Below are 20,470 nucleotides of genomic sequence, written 5' to 3'. Positions count from 1 at the left end.
CTAAACCCCTAATCATCTTGTACAGCTCTATCAAATCTCCCCTAAACCTTCTTTTCTCCAATGAGAAAAGCCCCAAGTGCCTCAGCCTTTCCTCATACGATCTTCCTACCATGCCAGGCAACATCCTGGTAAACCTCCTCTGCACTCATTCCAATGCCTCCACATCCTTCCGATAGTATGGCGACCAAAACTGCACACAGTACTCCAGATGAGGCCGCACCAGAGTCTTATACAACTGCAACATGACCTCAAGACTCCGGAACTCAATTCCTCTACCAATAAAGCCCAGTACACCATATGCCTTCTTCACAGCACTATTTACCTGGGTGGCAACTTTCAAAGATCTGTGTACATGGACACCAAGATCCCTCTGCTCATCCACACTACCAAGTAGTCTACCATTATTAGCCCAGTAATCCATCTTCTTGTTACTCCTACCAAAGTGAATGACTTCACACTTAGCTACATTGAATTCCATTTGCCACCTTACTGTTCAGCTCTGCAACTTATCTATATCGCACTATAACCTGCCACATCCTTCTTCACTGTCCACAACTCCACCGACTTTCGTGTCATCCGCAAACTTGCTCACCCAGCCTTCAAGCCCCTCCTCCAGGTCATTTATAAAAATGACAAACAGCAATGGTCCCAAAACAGATCCTTGTGGAACACCGCTAGTAACTGCGCTCCAAGATGAATCTATACCATCAACTACTACCCTCTGTCTCCTTCCAGCCAGCCAATTCCTAATCCAAACCTCTAATGCACCCTCAATGCCATACCTCTGTAGTTTTTGCATTAGCCTGCCACGGGGTACCTTCAACTTGAGGTCATCCAAAACTCTGCTGTCCACGTACTTACTCACACCAAGTCCCATTTATGCTCGCTCATTTACTGATACTGGTTCAGAGTCAAGCAATACTTTGATTTTCAAAGTCCCGGGCATGCCATTTCCCCACTCTACCTCTGTAACCTCTCCCAGCTGCACAATCCTCAGATATCTGTACTCCCTCAATTCCAACAAATATGAAACAAAAACAGAATTTGCTGGTAAAACTCAGTATCGGTAAAGAGAAATGACAGTTAAATGTTTCGGGTCTGATGACTTTTCCTCAGAACTTCCACTAAATACGATTTTAATTTACCCACCGCTGATGGGCACACCTTAAGCTGCCTTGGTCCTAAGCCATGGACTTGCTTCCCCGATCTTTCTGCCTTTCCTATAAAAATCTGCTAAAAGCTATGTCTTTGAATAAAGTTTGGCTCATCTAATGTCACCTTTCGTAAATCACTGTCAAATTGATTATGCTCTTGTCAAGTATCTCAAGATGTGTTTTTATTTTAAAGATTTTATAGCAAGTACAAATTGTTGCTGAAGTCAAGAAACCTTATGTCCTAACTAGTACTGTATAGATAGGCAATGATTCATGAGTACATTATATGGTGAACTGATGACAACGTACCCATGTGCTATCACAAGATGCAGCCATCACTAACACATGAAAAATGGGCAATACCGAATTTGGATAAATCGGGCAAGTTAAACTGCAGAGGGTAGAAAACATACAATCAGAAGTACAATGAAAAGAAATGTAATATATGTAAATCTTTTCTGGTTGTTCAGTCGTAACAAACTATTTTGACTCCCCAAATTCAGTGTACCCAACACCCCTCCCATCTCCCACAGGAAAATAATTCATCCGGATTGTATGAAAGAAAAATGATCATTTAACTGCTGCAAAGTGTTGTGTGCAGTATATTTTAAAATCTAAGCGTAGCACATCATAAAGCAAAAATAGATCAACTGAAGGAGGATTATTGCACTTTCCTAAATACCAAAACAAACCCACACACTATTTGTAGAAGTTGAAGAATTGTAATTTCAAGCATTCATTTAATCCATAAATTGGCTCAATCAATGATAAGTTTTAGAAGTTTTCTTAACTTGCATGTAAGACAGTATAATTTACAGAAGTAACATTCCTCAAGTACAGTCATTTCACATGAAATATTAATTTTACATGATCTGGTCAGAAATTATAACCCCTTTTGTTAAAAACTTATTCCATCAATGCCATTACAGTTAAAAAAGCAAGCCTACAATTTACAGAACAATTTTTTGATCCCAATTTCTGAACTCAGAGTTCAACAAGAGGAAATCGAATTACAAACTGATTTTTGTGCTCAAGACAAAAAAAGTGTCCAGTTTTACACTGCGCAAGCATGTAGCTTCTGCAAAAAAAAGTTGAGTTCTTGGTTTTGTGGAAATGCTGGTGTCCTGGCAATTATATAATCCATTATGTAAATTACAAACAGCAATCGCTACATTAAGAAAAAAGCATAATCAGCAAGTAATTGACATGGTACAATATTGTTAAGTATTTGAAGGGGGGGGGGGCAGCGAACATTGCAAATACTACAGGTAGCAACAAAGCCACAACTTTGAAGTCAGTTTAAACTCCAGTGGATCTCTTCACTAAATTCACCGTTTAGTTCAACTCCAGACAAGGAACTCTTGCAGCTCCAGTGTCAGTCAGAGCAGCAGCAGCAGCATGTGGGTTTCAGCTTTTCTTCAAACGCTTCCCCTCCCCCCACAGCACGAGTGCAGGCCCCTAGGGGAGCCTCCGCCGATTCTCCCGCACCGCCCTGCAGCCAAGGCCGGGGTGGCGGGCTGCTGAGGCCCAGACCGGGGCCTAAGGCCCCTTCACCCACAAAAGCAACCCCCCCCCCTCCTCCCCCTCTTGCAGGGAGCCGCCACCGCCCGCTTCAGCCCGGGCTCGGGAAGGCCCCTCACTCCGAGGGAGGTCACCATGGCGGCGGCCGAAGAGTGAGACATTGAGCCTCCCCCCCTCCCCCCCCAACCGCGGCCTAACGCCTCAGACCAACCCCCCCAGGTTCACCGACACCTCCCCTCCCCCACTCCCGCCTCTCGCAGCCTGCTCCCCGGGTAGCAGTCGGTACGCGGGGCCCGAGGCTCACTCACCAGGAACCGCAGACACTCGGCCTCTTCCTCCCGGCTGCTGGGCGGCCTCCTGTTGTTGTTCCTTCCCTTCCCCCCACCACCACCACCACCCTCCCTCCCTCCCTCGGGAGGTTAAGGCTTTAAAAAGGCGGTTATAGTGGAAATTTCTGGATATAAAAAACTCCGCATCCGTGCCAAGGCTGAGATAGATAGCGGGCTTGCAGGACGCCGGGATATAATACGGTCCCAGGAAGATATTTTCAAAAAAAAACAACTGCAGCGACTTGCTTGGTGAGTGCCGAGGAGAACGTCAGGCTGAACACAGCCAAACGTTCAGTGCCATGCAAACGTCTGCCTTTCCCTCTCCTCCCCCCACTTCTCTGGCCTGGCAGCCACTGGTGACCCGGCCCGCGCAAATGGCTCACTTACAGCAACAGGGCTCTCATTGTATCACACAGGGAGGAGACAACTGCACCAGAGAAACACCAACTCTCACTTTACACTGCCTCCTGAACACCCCTCCAACACAACCACTCACTGCCAACACATTCAGCATAAACGATCCTTTTCCTTTTTTTTTCTAAACCTGCCACGGCCCAGTAAAATAAGTTGCAACAATCACCCATTTGACACAATCTTTTTTTTAAATTGTGGAAGGTTGTTCTTTAGTGAATGCTCATTGCCTGTCAAAAATATACAGTGCAATCCCACCATCTGGACCACCCATTGGCCCCTTATATGGAGCTACTGAATCCTCAAACATTACTAATTATCATAGTCTTAGTAACAGTCAGATTTCCTTCACGATAATAAAATAAATAATTTTTATATCCTCCATTATCCAGTCCCCACAATTATAATGTCATAAGTGTCCTTGAATGATGTAATACAGCACTGCAGGCTCATTCAGTATACACTTAGGTTACAACAAGTCAGATTTTGAATAATGTAATTAACCCTGAGCTGAATGAGAAAAATTCATAAGCAACCCTGCTCCTCATTGCCATCCATTGACTATTATTGGAAAATGTGTGGAACCAGCATGGGTTCAGATATGATTCAGAGACTATCATGGGTAATCAGAAAGTATTCAGAGTTTAAGCAGACGTTTGAAGAGCGCAATATGATATCTCAGAACTAGGAATGCAGATAAGCTGCTCAGGTTGTGCTTTCAACTCCACTTTCCTGTTTACTCAAAATACCCTTTAACTCCCTCATCAATCAAGAATCTGTTTGATGAGACTGCCTTCACTGCTTCTTGGGAAAGAGAGTCTACAAGCCAACAATCCTCAGAAAAAAAGAATCTAATTTCCATCTTAAATGGGAGACACCTTATTTTTAAGTTCTGGTTCTCCACCTCCACCCCTCTCCCTCTCCCCCTCCTACCTATACCAAATGGACTGCAACAAGAACCTTCTCAAGGGCAAGTAGGGATGGGCAATAGATGCTGGCCTGGCCAGTCACATGCACATACCATGAATATTAAAAGAAAATTCATTTGTTAGGAGGATTTGAACTAAAAGGAGAGGCTGAATAGACTGGGCTATTTTCCCTGGAGTGTCAGGGAATCCTTTTGTAGACTCTGTGTGCCTCACAATTTAGTCTCCTACCCTTGCGTATCATCAGCAAAGTTAATGACAATACATTCTGTCCTTTTAACCAAATTATTGATTGGTTTTGTAAATAATTGAGATACCAGCACCTATACTTGTGAGAGGCCACTGGTTACAGTTTGCTAGCCTGAAATTGACCCACTTAATCCTATTCTCTGCCTCCTATCCTCCATCCATGATAATATGCTGTCCACACATCCTGAGCTCTTATTTTCTTTTTTTCCCTTTGATATGACACCTTCTCAAAAGTCTTTTGGAAATCCAAGTCCAATATCTACAGTATCACCTTTGTTTACCTCTTTGTTACTTCCTCCAAATAATTAGTAAATTATTGAAACATGACTTTTGAAAACCATGTTGATTCTGCCTAATTGCATTAAAATTTTCTAAGTACTACATTTGAACAAATGCTAGGCTAACAGGTCTGTAGTTAGCTACTTTATATCTACTTACTTTCTCGATTAGGGGAATTACATTTGCAACTTTCCGGTCTGATGGGATCATTCCAGAATCAAGGGAATTTTGGAAAATTCTAACTAATGCATCAACTATCTCTGCAGCTACTTATTTTAAGATCCAAGGATGAAGTCCATAAAGTCATGGTGACCTGTCAGCCTTTAGTTTTCCCAATATGTTTGCCCTTTTGATTGTAAGTGTTTTATAACTCTCCCTTCCTTTCACCCCTAATTGATAACTAGTTCAGGGTGTTAGTTCCAATAAAAAGACACAAAATAAGAGCGCTCTTTTCACTATTTCCTTCTTTCCCATTATTAATTCCACAAACACACTTTCTAGGGTATCCATGCTCACATTAGTTATCGTTACCCTTTTTAAAATACTTGTAGAAGCCTTTACGAACTATTTTTATATTTCTAAGTAGCTTTCTCATATACACTAATTTCTCCCTTGTAACTTTTATTCCTTCTGTTCAGTTTAATCTTTACAGACTCTGCTTTTCTTTCTATTGAAAACTATGTGGGATTTTTGTTAGTACACCAGGGATGGTTCATTCAGTTCATAGTGTCTTTCTTTCCTCTTACTTTCTCGAATAGAGGAGTTAATGAAAATGACTTTGCTGAATGCTAAGCAATATAAGTGTTTGCCATTGCACTTCTGTCAAGTTACCCTTACCACATCTTCCAAAATCACCTTCATACCTTTATAATTGTTTTAATTTTAAGTTCAAAACACTAGTCTTAGATTGCATTCTTCTCATTCTGAAACTGATCATGAAATTGGGTCATTTTACATCAATGTTACCTCATAGCTCTCTTACTATTGGTTCATTCATTAAACCTGCCTAATTGCACACTACTAAGTTTAGAATAGCCTGCTTTTTAGCTTGCTCTAGAACATACTGCTCCAAGAAATTGTGCCAAAATCTCTACAAGCTCGTTTTCCAAGATTTTGTTGCTGATCTAATTTGTTAATATTTTGGAATCAACCTGTTCAGAGTTTTATTACACACCCGTGAAGCAGATGTGAATTTAACCCAGACTAACTGGCTCAGAGGTGGTATCTACCATTGTGTCACAAGCGCCCATCCCACGATCTGATCTGTACAATCTGTATATAGATTAAAATCACCCATGATTTTCATTTTGCCTTATTTTAAAAACAAATCCCCCTTTTTCCTGTACACCATTTCCAGCCAGAAGTGTCAAGTGGAATATCCATCTCAGCTTCCTCACAAGGTCCTCAGCCTTGTCATTGATGCCAGCTTTCAGCCAATTCATTCCACGTGATATTAAAGAACAAGTGAAACATATGGCTTTAGGTCCAGAGTTAGCTACACCCTGAGCCTGCTATTCCTGTACAGCTACAACACTGACATCTATCCAACAATGTGGAAAATTGCTTAGGTATGATTTATTCACCAAGAAAAAAGACAGGCTAGTCCACTTAAATGTCACCTCATCCATTTACACTTGACCATTAGCAAAAGAGTGATGCATGGTGGTCATCAACAGTGCTACTAAGCAACATTCCTGCTAAGGGAAGCTCAATTTGCATTCCATGAGGACAACTTAGCTCCTGGGTTCATTACATCCTTGATCCAAACATGTACAAACAACTCAATTCCAAAGATGATGTGAGAAAACAATTGCTGTTGACATCGAAATAACATTTGACTAAACATGCAGTCAAGAAGCCCTAGCAATACTGTAGTCAGTGACTATCAGGAGAAAAATGTCTATTGATTGGAGTCATACAAAAAAAGGTGGTGGTGGTTGTGACATGGAACCATACAATGTGTATAACCCTCAATCTACAATGTGTTCAGAGATTCAAAATTCAACTTAGCATTTGAGATGGGAGAACAATTACTTGGAAAACAACAAATTAGCCATCTTAGAAATTTTAGATGCTTTCTGCTTTTCCCAGCAGTGCCACTTAAATATTAAGACATCTTAAATAAAACAGCAAGGTTCAAAGTTATGGAAGTTCACCACAGAATTCAGCTGTGCCATTGTGGAAAGGGAGCAACAGGCTAAGTGTTTGCTAATGAGAAGGAAAAAGAGGAATTTAAATGTAGTCACACCCAGCTCTTCACAAGCCTGTGAAAAGCCAGTTGTACAATGGCATTTTTAGAAGTGCATGAGTACTCTCCAAGAATTACTCCATCAGGAAAAATGGCTCACACAATCAGTTTTACAAGAAATGATGGAGGTACAAAAAATTCTTACAATTAGGCACAAAAGGGTACACTGCAATCAAAGGATGCTTGCATTGATACTAGGTCTGAGTTTTAACTCTAGGAAAATAGATGAGTTTCAGGAAAATCAAAATCTCAACCATAGTACCTTTCAGGCCAGCAAGCCTCACTCTTTGCCTCGGAGGCCTCCAAGGTAATCTTCCAGTCCAGGGTCCACTCGGTGGAGCAGGATGAGACGTGCTCACGTTTCTTCTTCTAGAAGATGCACAAAGAGAGCTCCGAGTTTAGCAGCCTGAAGGAAGAAGATGGCTCAATAACGTCATCTCAGGCTGACGTCATGAGGATCAGCAAATCCTTCTATGCCAGTCTGTATGACTCGAAGCCAACCGACAGCGTGGCCTCCCAGTCGTTCCTATCCTCTATCACGGAGGTCTTAGACAATGGAACACAGGAGAAACTGGACCAGCCGCTATCTCTGGACGAGCTGACCAAGGCCCTCGAGTCCTTCGAAAAGAATAAAACTCCCAGAAGCGACGGCTTACCTGTCGAGCTCTATTCCGCTCTGTGGGACTTGCTGGAGGTGTATGTCAGTATGCTTCTGGCAGGTACCATGAATGAATCCATGAGGAAAGGCATCATCACCCTCGTCTACAAGCGGAAGGGGGAGAGGGAGGAACTCAGAAATTGGATTACAAAATTTTGTCAAAGGTTATCGCCAACCGTGTCAGGTCTACTCTGGGGTCGGTGATTCACCCTGACCAAACCTGTGCTGTACCGGGCAGGAAGATCGCTGAGAGTCTCGTACCCCTCATAGATACGTTCGCCTACGTGCAGGACAGAGGGTTGGACACCTGCCTGAGCAGCCTGGACCAGGAGAAAGCCTTTGACACAATATTACACACGTATATGAGAAATGTTCTCTCCAAAATGGGCTGTGGGGAGGAAATCTGCAATTGGATCAGACTGCTCTATACCAACATTGTCAGTGCAGTCTCAATTAATGGGTGGGAATCAGATAGCTTCCCAGTCAGATCTGGAGTCAGGCAGGGCTGCCATCTCTCTCCTGCCTTGTTTCTGTGCTGCAAAGAGCCATTTGCCGAGTCCATCAGGAAGGATGCGAGCCTACGAGGGGTGACTATTCCTGGCAGCGGGGGCCTGCAGGTTAACGCCTCCCTGTACATGGATGACATCACCGTTTTCTGCTCGGATCCGCTGTCCGTGCACAGACTGATGTGCATATGTGACCAGTTCGAACGGGCCTCGGGGGCCAAGGTAACCGGGGCAAGAGCGAGGCCATGCTCTTCGGGAACTGGGCCGACCAATCCTCGATCCCCTTCACCGTCAGGATCGACGACCTGAAAGTGCTGGGTATTTGGTACGGGGAGGCTGGGGCATGTGCCAAGTCTTGGGAGGAGCATATCAGCAAAGTGAGGCAGAAACTGGGCAGATGGAAGCTACGGTCACTCTCCATCGTGGGAAAAAACCTGGTCATCAGGTGTGAGGCACTATCATTGCTGTTATACGTGGCACAGGTCTGGCCTATTCCCAGAACCTGTGCCGCTGCAGTCACCCGGGCCATCTTCCAATTTATATGGAGATCAAAGATGGACTGGGTCCAAAGGGACTCGATGTATAAAGATCTGGGCAATGGGGGAGAAAATGCACCCAATGTCACCCTCACCCTGATGGCCATCTTTGTGTGTGGCTACATCAAGCTGTGCATGGATCCCCGGTACGCAGACACCAAATGTCACTACATACTGAGGTTCTACCTGTCCCCGGTGTTGCAATGGATGGGCCTGGCCTCGCTGCCGCGGAACGCTCGAGTAGTTGGACCGTTCCATATCACCTGTCCTTCGTGGAGAAGTTTATGAAGAAAAACACCTTTGATCACAAGTCCATCAGGAAGTAGTCAGCACGTAGTGTCCTTGAAACCCTTCGGAAAAAGGAGAGGGCGGATCCAGTCGAGCGGTTCCCTGAGCAGACTGACAAAGCCATTTGGAAGAATGCCTCATCACCAGAACTTTCCAACAAGCACCAAGACATGGCTTGGCTGGTGATGAGAAGGGCTCTGCCTGTGAGATCCTTTATGCATGCATGGACTCTCTCCCGCAACGCACACTGTCCTCGAAGCTGCTGCGGGGGGGTTGAGACTGTCACACATCTCCTTCTGGAATGTGCCTATGCAGAAGAAGTCTGGAGAGGAATGCAGTGGTATTTGTTGAGGTTCGTCCCGAGCAGCACCATGACGCGGAACTTCATGCTCTACAGTCTGTTCCCCGGGACGCACACCGAGACGAACATCAACTGTGCCTGGAGGATCATCAGATCGGTGAAGGACACTGGGTGGTCTGAAACCTGTTGATCTTCCAGCTGAAGGAGTTGAGCCTGACTGAGTGTTGCAGACTGGCACATTCCAAGGTCCAGGACTACGTGATGCGGGCTGCACTGAAGCTTGGGGCAGCTTACGCCAAGGCACGGTTGAAAAAGACCTCCGTGTAACATCTGCTTGCCTAAGAAGAACAGGGGGCCCACCATGTCATTTCGGCTCTGCTGTCGCCTCAGCAGAAGAGCTGGATAGTAAATGTACAGACTTGTATATAGGAAAAATAAATTTTGATGTCAGTATGTAAAGCAATGTAATGTGTGCACAAGAATAGCATGACCAATTGTATAGAGATCCAAATAATTTTATGAATAAGGTTTATTTTTAAATAAAAAAAAACTTTCATGACGTCAGGCCATCCGATTTCAACTGATAGAATGCAAGAGACTCGGCAGCACTTTGAAATGGCAGTACTCCCATACTGTAATATTAGGTGAGATTTTATATTCAATTCTCTGCAATAGAGTTTGAACATACAACCCCAATTCAGAAATTAGGAACAGTATGCGAATTATGATAGATTTGTCATTGTGGGATATAATTTTAAGCTGAGATCCCTTTGCCTTCTCATGTGAATGAAAAAATATATTTGGCAAAGAAGTCTTTTGAGTTTCCTCACTAATATTTCTTTCTTTAGCGTAGAGAAAACCTGATCATTTCTCTAATAGCTCTTTGCAGGTTGTTGCTGTGTTAAATTGGCTGCTGAGTTTCTCTAGCAATTACACAAATTGAGATTGAAATGTCAAAATCGTAGCTTCAGATGATCACTGTTAAATCCAGTGTATTTTGCAATCATGGTTCAGGATGTTATGAATAGCCTGAAACAAAAATGCTTATATAAATTCATTATATGTTCAATTTGTTTCTATAAATGGATTATGTACTTATAGAATACATTTATGTAAATACAGAAAGATATAACTAATAAGACCATAAGACACAGGAGCAGAAGTAGGCTATTCAATGAGATCATGGTTGATCTGAAAACCCTCAAGACCACTTTCCTACTTTGCCTTCATAACCCTGGATCCCCTCACTGATTAAAAATCTGTCTATCTCCACCTGGAGTACATTTAATGAATAAGCCTCAACAACCCTCTGAAGCAAACAATTCCACAGAGTCATTACTGAGAAGAAATTCCTCCTCAATTCTGTCTTACACGTGTGACCCCTCTTTCTTCAATTATGTCCTCTGGTCCCACACACCCCCATAAAAGGAAACAACATTTCCACATCTACCTTATCAAATCCCCTCAGGATGTTGTATCTTTCAAGGTCATCTTTCACTCTTCAATATTATAGTGAGCACAGGTCCTACACACTCAACCTCTCCTCAAACGATTGTCCTTCCATACACAGTATAAACCTAGTGAACATTCCCTGGACTTCTTCCAATGCCAGTGTATCTTCCATTTGATAAGGGGCCCAAAACTGTTCACAGTGGTCAGACTAGTGCCTTATACAGTTTTATTAAAACCTTTTTACTTTTATAGAGTTTAAGGTTCATACAGCACAGAAATAGACCCTTTGGTCCAACTGAGGTGTCGTGGACAGCAAAGAGGGTTACCTTAGATTACAATAGGATCTTAACCAGATGGGCCAATGGGCTGAGAAGTGGCAGATGGGGTTTAATTCAGATAAATGTGAGGTGCTGCATTTTGGGAAAGCAAATCTTAGCAGGACTTATACACTTAATGCTAAGGTTCTAGGGAGCGTTGCTGAACAAAGAGACCTTGGAGTGCCGGTTCATAGCTCCTTGAAAGTGGAGTCGCAGGTAGATAGGATAGTGAAGGCGGTGTTTGGTACGCTTTCCTTTATTGGTCAGTGTATTGAGTACAGGAGTTGGGAGCTGAAAAATGTGTTGCTGGAAAAGCACAGCAGGTCAGGCAGCATCCAAGGAGCAGGAGAAATGAAGTTTCGGGCATAAGCCCTTCTTCAGGAATTCCTGAAGAAGGGCTTATGCCTGAAATGTCGATTCTCCTGCTCCTTAGATGCTGCCTGACCTGCTGCGCTTTTCCAGCAACACATTTTTCAGCTCTGATCTCCAACATCTGCAGTCCTCACTTTCTCCTACAGGAGTTGGGAGGTCATGTTGTGGCTATACAGGACATTGGTTAGGCCACTGTTGAAATATTGCATGCAATTCTGGTCTCCTTCCTATCAGAAAGATGTTGTGAAACTTGAAAGGGTTCAGAAAAGATTTACAAGGATGTTGCCAGGGTTGGAGGATTTGAGCTATAGAGAGAGGCTGAGCAGGCTGGGGCTTTTTTCCCTGGAGGCTGAGGGGTGACCTTATAGAGTTTACAAAATTATGAGGGGCATGGATAGGATAAATAGACAAAGTCTTTTCCCTAGGGTCAGGGAGTCCAGAACTAGACAGCATAGGTTTAGGCTGAGAGGGGAAAGACATAAAAGAGACCTAAGGGGCAACTTTTTCACGCAGAGAATGGAACGTGTATGGAATGAGCTACCAGAGGAAGTGGTGGAGGCTGGTACAGTTGCAACATTTAAGAGGTATTTGGATGGGTATATGAATAAGAAGGGTTTGGAGGGATATGGGTGGGTGCAGGCAGGTGGGATTAGATTGGGATGGGTAACTGGACAGGTTGGACCGAAGGGTCTGTTTCCATGCTGTACATCTCTATGACTCTATGCTGACCAGACATCCCAAATTGACCTAGTCCCATCACCTAGCATTTGGCCCATATTACTCTAAACCCTTCCTATTTATATACAGTATACTCTATTCCCTTTGCAATAAAGACCAACATTCTATTTGGTATCTCTAATGTCCGCTGAACTTGGATGCTAGCTTTTTGTGATTCGTGCACAAAGACTCCAAAATCCTTCTATGCTGTAGCTTTCTGCAGTTTTCCTCCAATTGAATAACATTCAGCTTCTGTATTCTTCCTGTCACATTTTCCCATATTAAATTCCATCTGCCAAGTTTTTGCTCACTGGCTTAACCTGTTTACATCTCTCTGTACACTGTGTCATATTCACCACTTGCCTTCCCACCTATTTTAGGTCATCCACAGTTTTGGCTATAGTACAGTCACTTTTCTCATCCAAATCATTAATATATATTGTAAATAATTGTGGCCGCAAAATTGATCCCTGTAACACTCCATTGGTTACAGTTGCCGTCATGAAAATATCCAATTAACTAATCCTCTATCTACGCTTCCAACAGTTGTATAATCTGGACTAGCAGGTGCTGAGTTATAAATGATGGCTACATATGATCATGTTGCCCAGGAGAAAAATTAGCTTGAATTTCCCTTACTGATTGCAATCAAGTGAAAGTATACGGACATTAATTGAAGATGGAATCAAACTCAACTGTGATGGTCATTGAGTTAAAGATTAACTATTTGGCACACATGGATAATGGTTACAATAGGAAAGTATAAGATGATTATTGCTATCTATAAAATCAAAACTAGTGAGGGGAGAAAGAGAGAATAACATATCAAAGATGAAAAGGCCCTTTTTTCAAAAGAGAGTGCACCTACCGTTATAAATAAAGTGGCTTCAATTGAACATGCAGGTGCCACTAAAATCTAAATGCTAGCATATGCAATAGATTTCGAGTGATATGTTGCCAGAGCTGAACAAACAAGCCTATGAAATAATATATTTGCAGTAATTTGCAATATCTTTAAATGTTCTAAAACAAAAATATATTCAAATACCTACAGCAGCTCATCATACCTCCTTTCTGTGAGGAAATACCTAGCCACTACCCCAAGCTTACCCGAACAGCTGGCCACAATCATAAACATCTTTTGCAAAGAGTAGTGATGCAAATCCACATTCTACTATTCTTCCCTATGTAAAAAGATAAAGCTACAATGTCCTGTATAATATTTCTGCCACTGAACAAAATGACACTTGAATCCCTAATTATAAGAGCTAAAAAAAACAAAGTGAGGAGAGAGTGACAACCTTTGACAACAAGGCTGCATTTGAACAATGTGGCATCAAGGAGCCCAAGCAAAACTGTAATCAATGGGTATCAGAGGGCAAACTCTCCACTGGTTGGAATCATATCTGGCACATAGGAAAATGGTTGTGATTGTTGGAGGTCAGTCATCTCAGCTTCAGGACATCTCTGCAGGAATTCCTCAGGGCAGTGTCCTGGACCCAACCCAATGTATTTCCTAAGTTTATTTTTCAGAAATATACTTTATTCAGAAAATCTCTATGTAAAGCACACAGTCAGGTTCTGTGCAGTAGCCTATCAAGAAACAAACAAACATTGGAGTTTGACACTCTCCAATAAACAAACCCAAGGCATTTCTTACTTATGCAAGATTATATTTATATATAGGGGAGGTACAGGGAGGGGCTGATAACTCTAAAGACCCCATTTAACTTTGGCAGAAAGACTTCAGACAGTGGTCTATCCCCATTGCGCCTGAGCCAATGAGCCCCACTGCCCAAGCTTTAGTGTGTCCCTTGTTGATCTTCCAGAATAAGGAATTGACCCCAACCAAATGTCATCCTGAACTTTGGAATGTGCCAGTCTGCAACATTTGGTTGGGGCCAACTCCTTATTGTGGAAGGCCAACAATTTTCGGGCAGACTAAACAGCATGTTTCACCAAGTTGATAGGAGGTGCTCCTGGCATACTTGATATTTGTCTCAGTGTGCATCCTCAGTGTGTACAGTGTCCTGCACCACAGAGCTACTCAGGATGAACCTCAACAAAAACCACATAGTCTTTCTCCAGACTTCCTTTGCAAAGGCACATTCCAGAAGATGTTGTGTGACAGTATCTTCAGCACAGCCACAGCAGCATACAATGATGCAGACAGACCGGGTATACAAGGAGGATCTCACAGGCAGTGCCCTTCTTACACCAGCCAAACATTGTACTGGATCCCGGCTAAGTAATTTAATATTATACAAATCAAACAATTAAATTTACAAGTATGTTGCCGGGATTGGAGGATTTGAGCTATCGGGAGAGGATGAATATGCTGGGACTATTTTCCCTGGAGCACCGGAGGCCAAGGGGTGACCTTATAGAGTTTTATAAAATCATGATGGGGAAAAGACCTTGACTATTTAGCCTAACGTAGAACAGTCCAAAGTTAGAGCACATAGGTTTAAGGAGAGTGGGGAAACATTTAAAAGGGGCCTCAGTGGCAACCTTTGCACACTAAGGGTGATGCATGTATGGAATGAACTGCCAGAGGTGGTGGAGGAGGCTGGTACAATTACAACATTGAAAAGGCATCTGCATGGGTTTATGAATAGGAAAGGTGTAGAGGTATATAGGCCAAATGCTGTAAAATGGGACTAGATTAATTTAGGATAATTGGGTCAGCATGAATAAGTTGGACCAGAGGGTCTATTTCCATACTGTATAACTCTATGATTCCAGTGTGTGACAAATTTTAATTGAATTTCTCCTCGCCACATTCAGTGCATGACATGATCTATTGTAGTGTCCTTACTACTACATTGACTGAGGTTAATACCTAAGCCTTCCTGCTCTACATGTCTCCCTAACACACTGGAGTGCATGCTTACTTAGTGGATTGAACCACCATAACATTTTTAATGCAGACATGCAAAAGTTAGTATCCCAACTTAAGACATTGCTCCCGAGCTAGAGAGGGGGAGGACCAGATAAGGATGAAAAATCAAGAAAGGGGAGAAAAAAAATGTTTACCAGTTTAAAACAAGTTGTAAAAGAAGAAGAATGCCAATGAATTGAGGAGGTAAAGACTGGAAGCGAATAGCCAATAGTTATGAAAAAGTGGGGAGTTAAATGGAGAACTGCATCTCTGAATTGGTCTTGAGAGGGTAAAGCTTTATGAGCTACAACACTGTGCTGCTTAAGGTCACTAAAATCTGGTTGGCCTGTTGAAAATCAGAATACCACTTTACCCTTTCTCTTTTGGGCCTAAGAGTCTCTCGATTGTGAACTATAAAACGGTTTGAAAAATATAACATCTGATGATTTTTACATTAAAAACAATTTGTTTTTCAGACATTCCCTCGATCAATTTAGAATTGCACTGCATGTTTTTGCCTTTAACATTTGGAATTTCCCCTAACATGCTTTCATAGAGGGGAAAAGAAAAGATGTCTAATAATGGATGGGCAGTTGATGGTAATGGTTAAAATTACAAAGACAAATTTTAAATGCATGCTTTTAACATAATAAATTAATAATCGGAACCATTCTTGAGGTTTCACTTAAATTTTTATAGCTGTTTATCTATGCAGTTGATATGCATGTTATAATTTTATTTAAACAAAATTGTCAGTAATTTGCAACAATAAACATAACTAGATGAAACTGAAAATATTTCCAAATTGTTTTATATAGAAGAAAGTTTGAGGGTTCAACCTTACAATCATATACATTTCAACACAAGAAAGTCTTATGTCCTTTTCTTTTTGTTCAGAACTGAAGAACAATCATTTGCTTACCTAATTTCCTTGTAACATTGAGTAAATTAAATATATATTTGAAGACAAACAGTGCAATTAAAACAATTTAAATGTCCATTTTCAGTACTGCATTCCATGGTCTAAAAATCAACCATGCAGACAAATATTGTTGACCTGTAAGTTTATACTTGGAGTGTTTTTTTACATATCCACTGACCAGTGAAAATAATCTTCCAGTGTTTACCTTCTTAAAACATTGGATAGTTCTATTGGATCTTGATTAACCATCTCTGCTCTAATGAAAGCAATCCCATTGTTTCCAAGTTTCCCATTCTAGCTAAATTCTGTTATTCCTGGTATAATCCCAACAAATTGATTTGCATCTCGTGCATGGTTCCAATATTACTTCTATAATGGTGTCCTGTACATAACAGTGGCCAGATTCTAGTTGGTGCAGTCCTAGCTTAACTCATTCAGAATGGACATTAGAATGTTTTAGTTAGTCTCACTGCTTTGGAGCTAAAGAAACCCCCACAAGATTGTAATCATTACTTGACAGAGAAAAGTCCTCTCTGATACCACCCACTGTCAAATAGTTAATGGAAAATAAGTGAAAAATGAAACTCTCAGTTGCGTGTTAAGTCTCATGGTGTAGGAGGTAATGGATAGAAGATTGTTTCCTGTTAGCTAGCAACAGAGTAGGCAAAAATGGGCCCTTTGCTGGGTGGAAAGATGTAGTGTGCCGCAGGGATCAGTGCTGGTCCAACAACTTATTACAATTTATTCAAATGAACTGGACAAACAGACAAAAGTTATAGTTACTAAATTAACTGATGCTACAAAGACAGGGAAAAGTTTGATGTATAAAGGGAAAGAAAAGCTACAGCGATATAGACTAGATGACAAGATCAATATCTAGCAAATTGACTGTAATGTCACAGATGGGGCATTTTCTTTACCTATTTTTGAAAGTTATGAGCCTTTAGTACTTACTTCCTAAAATAGTGACAAAATGAATATACTTAAGCAGAGATGGGTGGTTTCTTGGCAAGCAAGGGGTGAAAGGTTATCATAGCAAGTAGTAATCATGAATCCACATTTTCTATCAGATGAGCCACAATGTTATTAAACAATGGAATAGGCTCAAAAGGCCAAATGAAACCCTCCTGCTCCTAACTCATGTTTGTAAGAATATTCACCGTCAAACATGGTGCAAAGTTAAAAGCTGGTTTGGCAGAGTTAATTATCCCTAACAAAAGCTGGAGACGGGCACCACTAGTAGTATCACCAAACTTTAAAGGTGAAGTGGGGGGGCGGTTAAAGTAATGCTTATACTACTCTGCACTCAATCCTGATCAATGTATTACTGAAACTTGCTGACATGTACAATGCAGATGATGAGCAGACAGACACAAATAACCTCCAAAGCTGAATAATTTTCCAATGTCAGGATCGTCAAGTTATCAGCTCCAAATTAGGATTTGTTGCTGTAGAGTTCAGACTGATTTTTAACAGCTACAAAATGTTTGCATTTTTATATTGGCAGCAAAAAATCTCATAGGTCAGATTGTTAGGGTTGTAAAAAAGAAGACCCACAAATAGGTAATTTTCTTTTGGAAAACTTTTGCCTTATCACCAAATCCATGTACATTCAGCTCCAGTTCTTACTGCACTTGAGTCAATAACAAAAACCCTTCTCCCAAAAATCAACCTTGTACCTCCCAAAACTTTCAATCTTGGGTTTCCCAGGGAAATATTTGGGAAGCACTACACCAGGCTCTCTCAGAAAAAAAAAAAGTGTCTGGATTAGTGGTGCTGGAAGAGCACAGCAGTTCAGGCAGCATCCAAGTAGCTTCAAAAATCGACATTTCGGGCAAAAGCCCTTCATCAGGAATAAAATCTCTCAGGAAAAGTGTCAACCTGTAAGATTGGAACCATGTTAGAGGCATCAATAGAAAAACAAAATGCTGTGGAAAATAACTGAAAGGTTAGCCACTTGAGACATAGAATCGATTCTCTCTCCAGAGGCTGCCAGACCTGCTAAATACTTGCAGCATTCTCACTTTTTATTTGTCACAAGTAGTATCAGTGTCATTCAGAAAGAAGTGAAAACTCCCACAAGTAAACAAAAGCAAGTTGTGAATTGGGATTGCATTATCAAGGAAATAGGCTCATGGGCAGCATAAAATGTAAAAGCTCAATTCCCTTCTGCTAAGGGTCTACAAAAGAAATTGCTGCTGAAGAAAACAAAGGCTGTAGGGAATCTGGAAGCTATCCCCTTGCTAGCACCATGACAATTGATTTTCCTCAAGATCACCATCATCTTCTGTTAGCCCCTTTGACAAACAAGCAATATCACAACTCACACATCTTAACTGTCCTTCAGTGCGCTGACCCTCTTTTCCCTGGTGATGAAGCAAAGAATCCCAGTCATCAAAAACATTTGGTTGTAGTGTTCTACAAGTATGAACTGTTTCTTTGTCTATGCCCCACCCCCAACCCCCACTTCAATTCAAAATCTTAGTTCCTTCCATGCAGGATATAGACCACAATTTAGATTTTAATTTATACTTCAGTTAAACCGAGGTAAAAATATTAACTGATTTAAATCTGCATTGCATTCACCAAGTTTTTTTTAAAACTTACTCTACATTCCTAAAAGACAATTTCATATAGCCACAGTTTATAGTACCCATCCCCCCACCGCCGCAGCAGCAGTAGCAGCTGAGACTCATTTTTGTATGGCCGGCCACTCCTTTCAATTGATTCATTCCTCCCTCCCCCACGCCTCTCCTTTGCTCAGTCATTCAGACTTGGAAAGTCAATAACAAGCTGACATCATCAGTGGTTTGTATATTACACTGCCAGTTTCTAGCTACCAATAACCTTCTAAGTGAGGAGCACACAATTCATAAAAGTCAACTAGAAAATATTCTTCTTTCACATACACTGTAAATAGGGTGGAGCTATTGATAGTTTATGAAATATCAGAAACAGCGCAATATTAAGTAAATGTTTTATAATTTACTTAAGTTTAAAAATAAACAGGTTGGTCACTCTCACTGATTTATGATTTCCATGATTAAATAGGCACAGAGAATCATAGGATGTTAAGGCACAGATGCTCTAATTTCCACAATTAAAGTAAATGCTTATTTGATTTTTAATTAGATTTAATCTTAAAATATCAATTTTCTTTTATTAATGTTGTGTATAGTCTAGCATCAACATGAAGCACTTCTAGCCCTTCACCAATGCTAAATTTAATGTTCAGGATTTTTGAGATTAGACTATATTCCCTACAGTATAAAAACAGGCCATTCCCCTACCCTATATTTACCCCAAACTATTGCACCTAACACCATGGGCAATTTAGCACAACTAATTCACATGGATTGTGAGAGGAAACCCACATAGACACAGGAACAATGTGCAACTCCACATAGATAGTCACCCAAGGCAGGGATTGAACCTATGTCCCTGGTGCTGTGAGGCAATAGGATTAGCCACTGAGCCACTGTGACACTCATATTAGGCTGCTTTTAGTTTGATGTGGTAGATAAAAATGAAGGTATCCAACAGGCATTACAAGTTGACTTCCCAGATTGAAGGAGAACATTTGGACTGATGTTCCTGCTAGTGAGCCACAGGTGCAACTCTCTATTAGAGATTCTGAATACCCTGATGAAGTTACCATGAAAGAGAAGTTGGTACATAATCCAGTCATAGAAGACCCTTACTCCTTTTGCTGACCATCAATATTTTCCTCAGATAGTGAATATGGGTATAATATGCATGTCCGTAAACAGACAGACATACTCTGATACCATGCCAGTGAGGAAAATGTCATCTTTATTTGAGCAACACCAGGGGTAAACACTGTCTGTGTTCCCTGGAATCTCCGGAGAGTGGAGAAATGTAGATTTTTTTTAAAATTTGATTTCAAGGAGTGGGCAATAATGTCAGCAAATCCAGGAATGTTGTCCATCTTGCTCCAACAATATGGTAAAGGTAGTTTCTTCTAATATTTGTAGTGATTATAGTTTCACAATGTGTTAGATCCAGGACTTAGACCCAGCCACAATGAAGATTGGCATTTGTTCAATTTGGAATGGTATGTGAGACTTGTAGAGAAATTTGGACATGATAGTATTTCTCATTTCAATAATTTTGAAGGGATGATGATAAATCTATCCAATCAGAGGATATTTTCCAAATTATTATAAAGGGCAGGCCAATTGGTCTTTATAACATTAGAATTAAAGAAAATTTTAAAATTGTAATTATCTGTGCAATTTTGTCTCCTCTTCTACTTAATGAGTGTGTTTATTTTAATTTAGCATTCCACAAGGACTAGTTATACTTTGATATCACCTCCAAAGTGACTATTTTTCACATGTAAACCTATATCTTATAATCTCAGGAGAATCCAATTCTTACAG

At 41.2% G+C, this 20,470-nt stretch overlaps 1 protein-coding gene across 3 annotated transcripts in view; it reads right to left on the bottom strand.

The window, feature by feature from the left end:
• The window catches only part of tbl1xr1a (TBL1X/Y related 1a), a 179,464-nt gene extending 176,126 nt beyond the window's left edge, over positions 1-3,338 (bottom strand). For 2 of the 3 annotated variants that reach the window (XM_072572589.1, XM_072572588.1), the window contains exon 1: positions 2,984-3,338. The gene's annotated coding sequence lies outside the window, so the exon portion shown is untranslated. The remainder of the gene's footprint in view (positions 1-2,983) is intronic. The other variant, XM_072572591.1, reaches the window with a different exon arrangement.
• Positions 3,339-20,470: the final 17,132 nt, after the last annotated feature.

This window comes from Chiloscyllium punctatum, chromosome 6 (assembly GCF_047496795.1).
Source record: "Chiloscyllium punctatum isolate Juve2018m chromosome 6, sChiPun1.3, whole genome shotgun sequence".
Lineage (NCBI taxonomy): Eukaryota > Metazoa > Chordata > Chondrichthyes > Orectolobiformes > Hemiscylliidae > Chiloscyllium > Chiloscyllium punctatum.
Note: the sequence above shows the minus strand (reverse complement) of the source record. Positions and strands in the feature narration are given on the sequence as shown.